A 13,548-nucleotide genomic window follows, 5' to 3' on the forward strand; every position below is an offset into this window, starting at 1 on the left:
AAGGGAATAGACTTAGTAGATAAGGGCAGATTGTTCACCCTCTCCAAGGTAGGGAGAATGAGAGGGCACTCTCTAAAAATGAAAGGTGATAGATTCTGTACGAACATAAGGAAGTTCTTCTTCACCCAGAGAGTGGTAGAAAACTGGAACACTCTTCTGGAGTCTGTCATAGGGGAAAACGCCCTCCAGGGATTCAAAACAAAATTAGACAAGTTCCTGCTGAACCAGAATGTACGCAGGTAGGGCTAGTCTCAGGGCGCTGGTCTTTGACCAGAGGGCCTCCGCGTGAGCGGACTGCTGGGCACGAAGAACCCCAGGTCTGACCCAGCAGCGGCAATTCTTATGTTCTTAAAAGCCTCATTCTGGTGCTGTTTGGCCTCTTTCAGTGTGTTCCAATTTCTCTGACCCCACTTCAACCTTGATGTACTTCTAAAACACTTCCAGATAAACCCGACTAAACTTAACATGCCAATGTAATTTGGAAGGTTCTCTGTAATGTCACTGTCTGTAAACAGTCTCTTCCCTTGTAAACCACTTAGAACTGTTTGTGGTATGGCGGTATATAAAAATAAAGTTATTATTATTACTCCGATTTTGAGTACCATCCTATACAATTTTTTTTGTCAGCTGAGCTGCTGTCCTTTCCCCCTCCCCCTCTGACAAAACAACAAAGCTCTTGAAAAGAGGACATATCTGGAGAAACCTGGACATATAGTAACCCTACCTGGGAAATATTACAGTACATTGGCCAATGCAAAAAAAAATACCCACAGCTAACAAAAATGGCTCTTACAGAATTTTTGCTTTTCCATTTACTTCAATATACTTATGTGAAGCCAACTTCTCTCATCTAATAGTTCTCAAATGTAAAATGAGAAACTACTTCTGTCTGGAAAGTGACTCAATTGTGGAAAATCAGTACACTAAAACCAAGATTCATAAGACTTATTTTATCTAAAAAAGCCCAGATCGTCCATTATAACTAAAAGCAAATGTGTGCCTCTATTTCACCACATTATAAGACAGGCCATGCTTTCACTTTAAGCTGCTGTGGTTGCAATCCTTGCAAGTTCAAAGACGGCTTCTAGTTCTACTTCTGTGTCGTCATTACTGTGTGCTATTTTTAATTTTCATTTAGTATGTACATAGAAAGTGCCTTGGCTCATTGGGCCTAATTATGAAAAACAAAAGCACTTCCAATAATGACCACATTTCTTGTTTTCATTTTCCCAGAGAAAAGATGAAATTGGATTGATCACTATGGGCAACTTTTGTGGAGAAGAGCCTTTTTATAAATAGGCCCTGTCTAAGTCTCATTGTTAAATTTTTACTCGGTTTGTAAGAATAATGTATCATCTGGCAAAGCATGAAATATAACTGATCATGCCAACTGTGTATCGGGTCTTTATGCCAGTTGCAGTAACCTGTACTTGTTATGTTTGTTGCCCAGTTAGTTAACTGTTGAACTATGAAATGTCTATTTCAGAATCTTTGCTGCTCAGAGCTTGGGGTTTCTCAGTTGAAATTTGTTCATCTTAGGGGGTGTTTGGCTTGAAGAAGTTGGGAAACACTGGTGTACAAGGTGTGGATCCTGTGATCTTTAACCAGTCTATGGCTCCTTTCATCTTTCTGTACCCATTCCACCAACTTCTCTAGAGGAATGGGGATAGAGTCAGTGACATAGTAGATGACGGCAGATAAAGACCCGAATGGTCCATCCAGTCTGCCCAACCTGATTTCAGTTTCAATTTTTAAATTTTTTCTTCTTAGCTATTTCTGGGCAAGAATCCAAAGCTCTACCTGGTACTGTGCTTGGGTTCCTACTGCCGAAATCTCCGTTAAAACCTACTCCAGCCCATCTACACCCTCCCAGCCATTGAAGCCCTCCTCGCCCATCCTCCACCAAATGGCCATATACAGACACAGACCGTTCAAGTCTGCCCAGTACTGGCCTTAGTTCAATTTTTAATATTATTTTCTGATTCTAGATCCTCTGTGTTCATCCCACTCTTTGAACTCTGTCACCGTTTTACTCTCCACCACCTCTCTCGGGAGAGTATTCCAGGCATCCACCACCCTCTCCATAAAGTAGAATTTCCTAACATTGCCTTTGAATCTACCACCCCTCAACCTTAAATTATGTCCTCTGGTTTTACCGTTTTCCTTTCTCTGGAAAAGATTTTGTTCTACATTAATACCCCTTCAAGTATTTGAACGTCTGATCATATCTCCCCTGTCTCTCCTTTCCTCTAGGGTAGACATATTCAGGGCTTCCAGTCTCTCCTCATACGTCTTCTGGCGCAAGCCTCCTATCATTTTCGTCGCCCTCCTCTGGACCGCTTCAAGTCTTCTTACGTCCAATCAGTTAGTAGAAATGAGAATCCAAAGATGTGTAGGATCAAGAATCAATCTAACTGCTCTGTCAGTTGAGAGGAAAGGAGGAAGAGTGTGATTAAATCATTGATTATCATCAAAAGCTAGTGGAGAATTGGCTCAGGAGTGACATTTTATATATTTATATTCTGTGTTAAATTATATGAGGACGCACAACATATAATATGTTCATATAATGATTCAAACTGTTTTGTGATTGGGTTACCCTCCCCTCCCCCCCTTCAAACCCAGCATTCACCCAAAAAGAGGGAGATGGTGAGGAATAACAGCTACCTTGTTTCACCAATCTTTGACTCATTAGGGGAACAAACAATACAGCCTTAAAAAGTGCAGCCACGCTGAGATCAGCTTGTTGGGAAGATTGGAGCAGACGTGACAGCATTGGAGCTCAAGTCGTCCTTTGTCAGCTAAGTCCTTGAACGTGTCTCCGGGTGACTTTGCCCTTTTTTAAACCTGAGCTGTTCTGTGAGGGAGGTTTTTTTTGCCAGTGAAAGTATCAAAAACAGTTTTGATTTGTACCTTTTGGTTCTATACTGCTACATTAGCCTGAAGCTTTTTCTCCCTCTTTTTGAGTGCTTGCTGGGTTTGAAAAGGGGGGGTACCTCGGTGCCACGATCACACAACATTTTGAATCATTATATTTATATTTTGCCCAAAACTTAAGTAGATCACATGAAGATAAAATAAAGCAATACTTACAACAAAAACAAACATATCACAAACATCAGAGGCATTTTACTCAGGCTCATCCCCACAGTCTTGCCTTATCCACAAACAATCCAGTTTACAGATCCACAGGGCTGTGGAGTCGGAGGAAATTTCGGGTACCTGGAGTCGGAGTCTGAAGTACAAAAAACTGAGGAGTCGGAGTCGGAACATTTATCTACCGATTCCCTTTTTGAACTTTGCATACCAATCACGAGCGATTCTTTCAGCTATAGCACCCACTATATACACAGCACAAATGTTGCGAGCAGCTTCTGCTGCCTTAGAACCTTGTTTAAAAGCAAAAAGAAGGTGGTGTCGAAAATGCTCATTTCTCTCAACTTGACATTCCACTTTAACGATCTGAAAATTAACCAGTGCTGTGGAGTTGGAGTCGGAGGAAATTTCGGGTACTGGAGTCGGAGTCGGAGTCTGAAGTACAAAAAACTGAGAAGTCGAGTCGGAACATTTATCTACCGACTCCACAGCCTTGCAGATCCATCATACTACGAGTATGGTATAGTTTACAGATAGTACCATACTCTTAACTTATCAAACAAATGTTTCTCAGATTCTCATCATATGTTAACAGAGTTTTGCATATCCTTCCCACCTCTAATCATGACTTTTTAACAGGTTCTTCAAAGCCCCACTTTCAGATAAAGTTCTGTCTTAATAGAAGCATATTCTACTCCACAAGGGGGGGAAAGAGGAAAATGTTTCTTCAAAATGTACCCATTTCCAAGAGGGCATTTCAAGCTGCAAAAGTCTCCTTAAAAAATCCTATTGGATGCATGAACCAACTTCCAGATAGAGGTGTTGGGGGGCAAATACAGCTTAGGATCTCAACAAACCATGGGATAAGCACAGCAGATCCTTCCTTTTAGGGAAACAAGGATAAAGCCATAGGTAATTTGGGGTCTTGAGTATTGCAGTAGATAGGAAAACAACAGTCCAGGTGATGTTTGTGGTTATACTATTGTACTTATCATTTATTATAAAATAAGTGTAGGCTATATAGTCGTATGTATGTAAATATTTCCACACAAAAAATGTGACCTTGGCATTGAACCATCAGATTTGTCCTTGGCAATGATGCCGACTTTTTTCCGGTGAAGTATTTCTGTGCAGGGTAAGATCATTTACTCGGTTTACCTTGTACCTTAGAAGCATTAGTGTAGTAAGTGGCTGATCTCACCAGCTGATAAATGTGCCCTTATCAGTACTGATAAAAAGTGGAGATAAAAGATTTCAGAGCTGCACTGCAAAGATTTCATAGTACCCCATAAATTCACTGATCGGCTTTAATAGAACTTATCACCACTGTCAGTAGCTGTATAAACAGAAGAGGAACATACTGTATTATACCTGAATACTTATAATTTCAGGTACAATATGTTCCTTCCCAAAATAGCTACTGTCTAACTGGATACCTGAGGCAATGGGAGATAAAGTGACTTGCCCAAGGTCATAAGGAGTGTTGGTGGCAGAAGCGGGATTTCAGCCCTGGCTTGCCTTGTTTTCGTCCCGTTGCTCTAACCACAAAATAAACTAAACTAAACCTTAAGTTTGTATACTGCATCATCTCTATAAAGATAGAGCTCGGTAGGTTTACAGGTAATTCCACAAGGTCACGTTATTTCAAACTGAAGTAAACACTTGCAGAAAAAAATTAATAAGGGCAACAAAATGATAAAAGGGATGGGACAACTTCTCTATGAGGAAAGGTTAAAGCGGCTAGGGTTCTTCAGCCTGGAGAAGAGGCAGCTCAGGGGAGTTATGATGAGAGGTCTCTAAAATACTGAGTGGAGTAGAGCATAACAGAGCAGGTGGATGCGAATAATTTCTTTACTCTTTCCAGAAATACTAGGGAGCATGTAAATAGTAGATTTAAAACCGGAGAAAATATTTCTTCGCTCAACGTGAAATTAAACATTGGAGTTCATTGCCAGAAAATGTAGTGAAAAGCAGTTAGCTTAACAGGGTTTTAAAAAGGTTTGGATCTCTTTGTTAAAGAGATGTCTATAAGCCATTATTAAGATAGATTTGGGGAAATCCACTGCTTATTCCTAGGATAAGCAGCATAAAATATGTTTTACTCTTTGGGATCTTGCCAGGTGCTTATGACCTGGGTTGGCCACTATTGGTAACAGGATACTGGGCTTGGCGGTCCTACAGTCTGTCTCAGTATGGTAGCTCTTCTATTCTTGGAAATTAAATAATAACATAGGAAACCATTTTTCATTTTTTAAAGATTTTGTAGAAGTTTTTCCTGTGCAATGCAGTTAAGATATATATATATAGAGAGAGAGAGAGGGGCTATTATCATTTTGTGAAATGAGAGCTATTCTGTGTTATATGATATTTGCTTGGCAGAGGAAGTGGCAGCCAAAACTATGGTGAAATTTTAAAAAGCTCAGGACAGACAGAGCGTGATGGTGAGGAATAACAGAAGAAGTGAAAAAGAGAAACATACTTGGTAGGAAAGTAGAACAAGTGAGAACATTGTAGGGGAAAGAAAGTATTGAGATTGTGTTCATACTCATCTACCAAATGTAAAAGAGTGTTGGAAAACAAAAATCCCAATCTAGGCAGACCCGTGGACAATTGGTCTTTCTTTTTGTTTTTAACCTTTTATTTCTATATAATAAATAACAAAGAGCAAATAAAGCCGTAGTCCAATAAAAAGATATCATTTATATTGTTCTTTATTAACCTTTGTACATTTAAGTGGACTAACATGGCAACCATACTAGTCCATATTATCGTTTATTTCATTGGCTGCCTTTGGAGGCAATTATTCAAATTTTCCTGAATCTGCTTTAAGCTGATATCGGGATTGTCTCCAGCTTACCTTTTTCCTCATTTTGTGTTGCATAGACCATCAAGAGAAACTAGAAACTTCTACTTATTTGCTTATCCAAAAATTAATGGGTGTAGATATAAGATCTTCTTAGATAGGACCCTGGCATTTCAAGCTGGTAGGCAACAATCTTGGTTAGATAAATGTATTCAGCAAGCTATGTTATACTAGTGCAGTTTTCGGAAATTAAGACCACTTTGTTCGATAAGTTTATTACTTGGTGAGTTTTATTACTGAAATTCTATTTTACAGATATTTGTATTTTTACTGTATTATTGTATTTCGCTAATTGTCCAGCTCTTTTTAGTGTAAACCGCCTAGAACTTTTGGTTATGGCGGTATAAAATAATAGTTATTATTATTATTATAATTTACAATATTACCATGTCTGATGTGTACCTTGGCTTCTGCATCCCCAACACTATATGCCATGTCTGTCTGTCCAAGTTCTTCAGAGCATGGATCATCCACGTATTAAATGTCAAAATGTACAGCGCTACATATGCCTTTCAGCACTATAGAAGTGATAGTAGTAGCAGCAGATTAGGCCAAAGCGTTTTCCCATGGACTTTTATCAAAGCTGCTGGTCACTGTTGGCTTCACGAGTAAATAAAATGATTTTTTGTTGTTTTTTTTTTCTGGTGGACTGGATTTTATTCTAAACTGTCGCATGGGATATTGGGGTTGTAAATATTTTCTATGATTTTGTGGTTAGTTTTCCCGGCCCCCACAATTACTCTGAGCAGAAGATGGGTCTCTTTTTTTTTTTTTTTTTTTTTCTTATAACATGAGGAATGTCTGCTGACTGCACACTGTTATTAGGGCCTGATGGACCTAAGCTGCTAAATCTTGTAAGTGTGGATGAAAAGTGGGCCAATGAACCGGACTTTCTTGCCTTCGACTTGAGCAGCAGAATTCTCCATTTTGGAACATAAATGCTATGCTAGGTTAGTCCATCTAACCCAGTATCCTATTTCTAACAGAGCCCAATTGAGGTGATATAACAGAATCGGAAAAAGCTGCGACATACGGTGTCGGGTCAAAAGCGCGCCGGGACAAAGGCGCGCCCAGACAATTGAGCGTAGCGCGCGCCACTGCACCACTCTAAATTACTGTTTTTAGGGCTCCGGGGGGGCGTTGGGGGAACCCCCTCCCCACTTTACTTAATAGACATCGCACCGCGTTGTGGGCGGCGTGGGGGGTTGTAACCCCCCACATTTTACTGAAAACGTCACTTTTTCCCTGTTTTTAGGGGAAAAGTTCAGTTTACAGTAAAATGGGGAGGGTTACAACCCCCCAAACCCCCCATAACGCGGCGCGATGTCTATTAAGTAAACTGGGGGGGTTCCCCAACAAAAACCCCCGTCGGAGCCCCTAAAAACTATAATTTAGAGCGGCGCGGCAGCACGCGCTGCGCTCAATTGTCGGCGCGCGCTTTTGTCTTTCGCGCCGTTGTCTATGAACCGCGACATACAATGCTACTTATCTCCAGGGATAAGCAGTGGCTTTTCCCAGGTCTGCTTTATGAACTTTGGATGGAAGAATCATGCCACCGAGTCAGACACTTAATGACAACGCGCACAGTGAGGAATCCACTCTGAGATGTCACGGCAGAGTACAGGTGTGATTTACCATTGCCTTCTCCCGCAGAGTGTATGGCTCCACTATGTTGCTGTTGCCCCAACATAGGGCCCTTCAGCCTACAGCATGTGGTATGCCCAGGGGGTCTCCCATCCAGGTTCTAGCCAAGCCTGACCCTGCTTAGCTTCCAATAGAGTGGGCCTACTCGGGGCAGCCAGGAATTTAAGAACATCAGAACTGTCATACTGGGACAGATCGAAGATCCATCAAACCCAGTATCCTGTTTCCAACAGTGGCCAACCAGGTTCCAAGTACCTAGCTAGATCCCAACACAGCCACACTAACTGCTTTTTACCATGCTCTCTGACAATGAGTTTCATAAAGAGCTCTATAAAGGGGGGTTTCAATGGAACATGTTTGTATGTTGGCGATAAGCTGAAGATATATTTTAATCAGTAGTCTTTCTTGTTCTCCCTAGAAACCACACTCTGATCTGTGTGTGCTATAGGAGAAAAGATACAGCCATATGCAAATTACTGAACTTACTGTGTAGGAAGGGATCACTAGCTGTGATCAAATTGTACAAATACGACGAGTATTAACAGCTAAACGTAAATGTTTAGAGTACATTTAAAGAAAGGTACAAACTGTGCAGGCATAAAGGAAGTGGTTTTAATAAGCAAATGCCTCATTTTGATGCCTAGAGAGGGCAAGTGAAATGAGCCTAGGGAAGCTGTATGAAGTTTATGGATAGGGTGTGGAGGATGAAAACAAAGGAAAGTGGAGTATGGATTGGATAGGATAAAATATTTGCTGAAAGGCTGTAATTGCAGAGTTTAGTTCAAAGATGGCTGGGATTCTGAAGGAGCTAAAATAAGGGAAATTCTCTTTGCGCTTTCTCTCTGTAACATGAGAGAAGAGGGAGGGGTTTCTCTCAGATTTGAAACTATTGCAGTTACAAGACTTGGCCAAGAGAGGGCTGAGGTTCCAAAAGAGTGAATACAGAATGAGTGCAGGTCACAGATCATAAAGGACTGAAAAATCCAAGAGTTAAATTCCAAGAAGTGTTTGTGGGAATTTTCCTGAGGAAAAGGGAGGGAAATATCACCTGCTAAAACCCTTCTACCTCAGGTGGCAGCAGCAGATGCCTTACATAAAGGGACCAATGGAACTGGCGCACAGAGCTCCTACCAGGTTGGGCCCCAAACCTAGGGATGCCTTTGAGGGGACATTACAGTATGCATTGGTGAAAAAATATTTTGCCTTATTTGAAATGCACTACTGCAGGGTCTTTATTAAAGTGTGGTAAGCTTTTTCATTTACTGCATATTTAAAGCAAAAGTTAAATGTGTAGTTAAGTATAAAACCCCTGTCCTTAAGTTACTTCACTGGCTCCCTATCTGCCATTGAATACAGTTCAAGATCTTATTGCTAACCTACAAATGTGTTCATTCGGTTGCCCCTCAATATCTCTCCTTGCTTCTCTCTCCTTATACACCTTCCAGAGAACTCTGTTCCTCAGATAAGTCACTCTTAGCGTTACCCTTCTCCTCCACTACCAATTCCAGACTTCGTTCCTTTCATCTAGCTGCCCCCTATGCCTGGAATAAATTACCTGAGTTTGTCCGGCAAGCCTTTTCCCTTGTTTAAAAGCAGACTGAAAACCCACCTTTTTGATATAGCTTTCAATCCTTAACTCTACTCCTCTGCCTTCCAACCCAGCCCGCTGGAGGAAAGAGGTAAGAGGGAGAAAATCTGGTGGCACAGGTGGAGGAGAGGGGCGGGTGAGAAGGACAGATGGGGGAGTAGAGGAAGACTTGCATGGTGAGGGGAGAAGGTGGAATTGCAAATAATGGAGGAAAGGAAGGGAGAGATGGTGCATGGAAGGGGATAGAGAGGTTTGACATGGCACAAGGAAGGAAGGGAGAGAGAGTGATGTTGGACATGGGGGTAGATGAGAGGGAGATAGAGATATACAACTGAACTTTGCCACCCATCCCATGACTCTTTAATTTTTTCAGGAGCCTCTCATGAGGAACTTTTATCAAAAGCTTTCTGAAAATCTAGATACACTAACCAACTCACCTTTATCCACATGTTTATTCACACCTTCAAAGAAGTCAAGCAAATTGGTGAGGCATTATCTCCCTCGACTGAACCGATGCTGACTCCATCCCATTAAATCATGTTTGTCTACGTGTTCCACAATTTTAATTTTTTTATAATTGTATACTTACCCAGAGATATGTTATCTTCTCTTCTCCTCTCAGAAAGAGAATTTCTTCTTTCTTCTTTCTCTCTTATCAGAAAGATTGCTAACTTGGGGCTAGATTCACTAAAGCTTCTGATCCTGTCCTGATGAACGCAAAACTAGTTTTACTGGTTTTGAGATCGTTCCCCAACCCAATTCACTAAACTGCTGCCTGATCAAATTTCCTACCTGATCCGATCCACCCATTCATATGAGGGAAAATGGCATGCATAAGTAGGAAGCCATCGATTCACTAAGCAGAAGAAGAAACACCTATTGGGTTTGCTGATCCGAAAATGAACGACTGCTGAGGACCAGTCGCTTACTGTCCTTGCCGACTCTCTTTCTCTCTTCCGCCCTGAATCTCAGTATCGAGGTTACAACCCCATATAAAACAACCATCAAAATAAAACTGTCAAATATCTATACATATGCATACAAATTCCCTTTTTATATATTCTGCAAAAAGCGCAGTGTGAGCCTGTGGTTTTAACCCACGGGTTTAAAGCGTGTTCTGTTCCATAATCTGGCTGCACAAAAATTGAAATCATTCCTTTTAAAATGTCCACTCATAGGGCCAGCAAGTAAACTACAGTCACCCTTCCCCCCTTTATTTTGAGCTCATTTGTGCGAAGATCAAGCGCATGCATAAATTGCATCTACAACCAACAAGGATATTGTGCGCATGCGTCCGATCAGATCATTTGCATGCAGAATCTGTTGTGAATCGGTTGCTCGGCAAAACTCAGTCGAGAATCGCCCAACGATCCAGATCGGTGAGTTTAGTGAATCTAGGCCTTGGACTTTTCCTCTCTTAGCATAGATATGATTTGTAGGGGACTGCTCCAGACAGACCCTTTGAAGCTCACAGAAACTAATTAACACCTAATTCAGGTCAGCAGCATTGGTTTCTGTTCCTTATGGCAAGACAGAAACTGACTTTCTGATGAGAAAAATCAAGATGGCGTCAGAAGCAGACGCCTGAGAGGAGAGCTCCATTACCTTGTCTGGTTGACACTGCCTGATAATCTTCCCTGGTCGGGAGACATGAGGAAGAGAAAGGGAGCCCTCCATTCTAACCATCCAGCGGCGGTAGCCCTGCAGCGTTTGGTCCAAACAACGATTGCTTAGGCTTTTTCCCACTCAGATGACTCAGCTATACTTAATTCGGGGGATAGCCTGATTTTTTTTCGGGCAAACCCATGTAAGCAAGGAAGGGTGTCATTGAGCCCAGAGTAGCGGATAATACTACCCCAACCCAGAAGCATGCTGGTGGAAGGAGAGCTGGGGCTGACGAGTTTCAGGATAGAATCTTCTGAACCCGGCTTAGGAGGGAGCCCAGCGCTTGCCTTGTCAGGAGAAGGAGTGCAGGGAGAAGTCCAACAAAGACCTGGCACCAGTGTAGAGGTGAGAGGTGCTTTGGGAGAGTGCATCTTACAATTTGGGGTGTTGGAAAATCCCACAAAGATAGATTTGGAGGCACTATGGCAAGTCATATCAGTTATGGATGCTAATCTAAAGTTATCTTGTTCTACATTATTGACCGACTATGGGACTATCTTTTCCAAAGTGGAGCAACAGGGATTGACTATCACTCAAATAAAAGAAAAAGAGAAGCAGGAGACAAAACTCTGAAATGAAACAGACAGAGTTTGAATTGGTAAAGGAAAGATCTTACATTTCTAGGAAAATGAAGAATTTTGAAAACCAACTGAGAAAAAATAACCTGAGACTTTTTTAAAAATTTTCCCAAATCCCCTGTGATCTCTCCTATAGAGATGGTTAGGAAATACCTCAAAGAAATGCTAAGTATTCCACCAGAAAATATACCTCCTATTGTCAGAGTTAATTACCTTCAGATTAAAAAAAAATCCTTTAGGAGTTTCTACTCCTAATGAGAATCAAGGAGATAAAGGGGTGGATATGGACTTAACAACTTTTTTGGAGAATTCGCTGGAAGTTGTTACAGAAAGGAGAACCCTGTGAGTTACCTTAGCTTTGGAAAGCAATAGGGAATATATACTACGATACGATTGTATTTCCGGCACTTAAATGATCAGTTTTTAGGTTCTAAAATTCATATATTTCCAGATATGTCTCAAAAATCCCAGAGGCAGAGAAAGAAATTCATGGCATTGAGGCCAAGAATCCTGGCCTTGAAAGGAATATTTTTGAACCCAAATAGCTGGTAGAATTCATTGAATTAAAGGAGAGAGGAGTACCCGTAACAAATGATGTGTAAATTGCTTTACCGGCTTCCCTATAATGTAAGCTAATTTCATTAAGGGTTAATTACCTGTTGATTTTCTTTAATATTGTGGACTAAATAACCAAATAGTATTGTTTCCTTATTATGATTTTGTTTCTAATGTGAAGTATTTGATCTTTTTTCAAGTTGTATTATGCTTGATTGTAAAAGTAAGAAGTTATAAATAAAAAATATATCTAATATAATAAAGCCCTAAGCGCGCATGCGCACTCCCACCTGCGTGCGCCCGTTTTCTGTGCGCTGTAGGGCACCGCAGGAAGGAGTGCGCATGCATGAGAATCCTCCTCCCCCCCTCCCCCGAGGTGATGTAGGCCGCGGTGGCTGCGGAGTCCTTTGCCGCCCCCCTTCCCTTCCCGCGGTCCCGACTACGAACCTGGTGATTCCAGCAGCGTGTGCAGCAGTCTTCACATGCTGCTTCGGGCCCTTCTACTACCCTGATTTGCTCTGCTGCGTCTCTGATGATGTCATCAGGGACGTGCCAGAGTAAATCAGGGCAGTAGAAGTTGACTTTCTGTTTATTTTAAACAGTTTGAGCTCTACTTCTAACTTTAAGGGCTCCTTTTACAAAGGTGCATTAGAGCCTTAACGCGCGGAATAGCGCACACTAAAATGCCCCGCGCGCTAGCCTCTACTGCCTCCTCTTGAGCAGGCAGTAGTTTTTCAGGTAGCATGCGCTAAAAATGCTAGCGCAACTTTGTGAAAGGATCCCTAAATCTTCTAACTTTCAATTTAAGTTCTACCTCAGGTAAAACGCTTCACTTTTAAAACTATTGGAAAGGTATACACTTCTCCCTCTGTATTCGCTGTGATAGGAGATTAACAGACCTGTGAATACAGAAAAACTGTGAATAACTTTTTCATATGTTCGCTGTTTTCTATTAAAAACCATCATAAATATGGTGAAACTGCGACTAACATGGTGGGAGACCTGGCCTGTTCCTGAAGGAGAGGCAAAACACGTTGAAGAAAGTGCTGGGAATCAGCGATTTCTCTATGCAAACTGATGTAATTGGGGGGGAAGAGCCAGCAAACTAAAAACCGCAAATAATTGAAACTGCAAATACGGAGGGAGAAGTGTACTCTATTCTTAACTAGTTATAAAATGTGCTTTTATTTTTTATTGGAGACTAAGTCAGAAACTGCTCTGCCTGCCAGAAAACATTTCTAGCAGCAGGTTCAAGCTTACAGAACTGTAGAACTTTAAAAGCTATTATCCTATGGAAACTAGCTAAGTAAATTTGCGCTCAAGATCTAATCTGTCTATAGAAGGGAACCTACAATTGAGCTTTTCTCCCCAAACCTATCAAAGCTCAGAGCAAAATAATGTATACTTATCCAAAGATATGTCTTCTACTCTCAGAAAGAGAATGTCCTCCCTCTTTCTCCATACCACAAACTGAGAGAGTTGGGACTAGGAGCCACACAAGTTCCTTTATTAGATAAAACTACAGAAAAGGGACCTGTGTAATTTAAAAAGCTTTTGTT

At 41.3% G+C, this 13,548-nt stretch overlaps 1 protein-coding gene across 2 annotated transcripts in view; it reads left to right on the forward strand.

Moving 5' to 3' along the window:
• HDHD2 (haloacid dehalogenase like hydrolase domain containing 2) overlaps positions 1–13,548 on the forward strand; it is a 78,923-nt gene that overhangs the window by 1,205 nt on the left and 64,170 nt on the right. The gene's annotated exons all lie outside the window — the stretch shown is intronic.

The sequence above is a fragment of the Geotrypetes seraphini genome, chromosome 1 (genome assembly GCF_902459505.1).
Source record: "Geotrypetes seraphini chromosome 1, aGeoSer1.1, whole genome shotgun sequence".
Taxonomy (NCBI): Eukaryota; Metazoa; Chordata; class Amphibia; order Gymnophiona; family Dermophiidae; genus Geotrypetes; species Geotrypetes seraphini.